This window comes from Panicum virgatum, chromosome 5N (genome assembly GCF_016808335.1).
Source record: "Panicum virgatum strain AP13 chromosome 5N, P.virgatum_v5, whole genome shotgun sequence".
Lineage (NCBI taxonomy): Eukaryota > Viridiplantae > Streptophyta > Magnoliopsida > Poales > Poaceae > Panicum > Panicum virgatum.
The window spans coordinates 36,870,871-36,872,838 of record NC_053149.1 but is presented as its reverse complement, the minus strand read 5'-3'; the positions used below and the strand labels follow the sequence as shown (position 1 = coordinate 36,872,838).

Here is a 1,968-nt window from a genome sequence, read left to right as displayed (position 1 = left end):
AGTTGCTAGCTGAAATGCTCTTGCTGCGTTCAGGGTGTTACCGGCATTAGCTTAAATCTTCAAGAGTTTTGAATATTCAGCTTTTGTGTTCGTTCATTAATATTTAGTTTTATTTACCTTGTTGAATCGTTAGCTTGCATTGACCTTGTTGCTCAAATGTACCATTTTGTTTTATTTAGTGTATATTATTATTACACATAAATATTACATGTGTTGTTTTTTTTGTGATTTGAGATACTATTATATTTCTCATTAAGTCTGATGTGCTAATTGAGTAATTGTACTACCACAGAGATGGAAATGTACCCACTTCATCTATCGAAAAGTACCTTCTACAGAAGCTCAGTCATCAAGTCAGTTTGAGGTGATGAGCGAAACTTGAAAAATATTAGTGCTGATATTAGGGCAGTTTTGTGCAAAGAAATGCACAGGCTTTGTAATGCTTGGTCCCAGCCTTTGGGACGTGTGGAATTCAATGGGGTAGGCGTAAGTGTCTTCCATTCTTTTTTCATGCTACTCTTTTGCCCTCATGTTTCGGTTTGCAGACTAAATGACTCAACATCTTGAACAGGATGTCTGCGAATATGGATGCCTGCATTGCCGTAGAGAGCATATCAATTCTTGAGAAGCTCCATTCTAAAGGGTGAGCTGAAATTATCTATACTCAACCGAACATCCTTAATAGATATATTCTACTCCATGCCATAGAGAGCATAGTGATTTCTGTTGAACATTTTCAGCGACATTTTCTGTTCAATTGCAATATGATCAGTTCATACGTTACGGTTTCTTAGATGGCCACTATGTCATGCGTGCTTGCTGATGGCTAAAAGGCTAATCCAATGTTTAATTTCAACCAGCTAATTGTAGTTCTCATGTAAGCTTCTCCGACTGAAGTTGCTCATTTTTTGTTAATCAGCGCAAAAGCACACATGATTAAGTTAAATTTAGGGGGTAGATGTTTGTTTTAGTTAAATTTAGGGGGTAGATGGCCACTATGATTGAGAATGGAGACCTTTTCATATGTGGCGCTTGGGTTCTTCTGAAACTTAATTGAAGTAGTTCTCTTGTGTTATACTGATAGGGCTTGAAGCTTATGATTTATCAAGGTCATGTAGCTTGTACCATATGCGCGCCGTCTTAATTGCATGGAGATGCTGTGCTCATCCACTCACGTACCATATAAATTGTATCACCTCAAATGCACGACAGCTGCAAATGCAATATTTGAATGATGGGGGTGTGTGATTGTGTGTTGTATGGTTCCCCTTCCACTAATGAGCTATCACGTGTGGGATTGAGGGAGTCTATTTGTTCATCAGTAGCTCTCTTAATTGTTTTCCTTGTGAACATCTGTGCTTGCAGTGAGGATGGAAGTTTCAATTGTGGGTATTCAAGCATTAGAGGTAGAAGAAGACCAAGCAGGGAAGACTTCTATGACATCAAATCAAATCATCAACATTTTATGATAAACAAATAAACTTGTTTACGTTTGAAATTTACCCATTTGAAATTGTTTACATTTTAAATTTACCCATGGCGTTAGCACGGGCATACTTACTAGTGAACTTAGTAGTCACATAGATTTGATTGTCATTTAAAAACATCCATTTGTAGCCTGTAAAATAGATTTGTGCTTTGTAGCCTGTAAAATAGATTTGTGCTTTGAACGGCCATTTGCTTCTTTTGTATTGCACATCAACATCATACAAATAATATGTTAGATACTTAGATATGATGTGCCTCATGCTGCAGTGAGCGATCCTTTTGCTTCATGCTACAAGACCCAATGCATATGTATGAATAACTCTATTAATGGAGTAACTTTCTGTGTCACTGAAATATAATTATTTCTACTTAGGCTGAGAGAAGGCTGAGAGGTGATTGTATGGACTCTTTTGTTTAATCTCGATGTATGAGCTCATATGGTTGAATTCTGCTGCTATAATTATATATTATATATGTTGT

General features: G+C 36.8%; 1 long non-coding RNA gene across 1 annotated transcript; it reads left to right on the top strand.

The window, feature by feature from the left end:
- The first annotated feature begins 269 nt into the window (after nucleotides 1-269).
- Nucleotides 270-1,735, top strand: LOC120671910. The gene is made up of 3 exons (XR_005673903.1): nucleotides 270-486; nucleotides 572-643; nucleotides 1,366-1,735. It is a non-coding gene; the product is annotated as an uncharacterized LOC120671910 (long non-coding RNA).
- The last annotated feature ends 233 nt before the right edge of the window (nucleotides 1,736-1,968 follow it).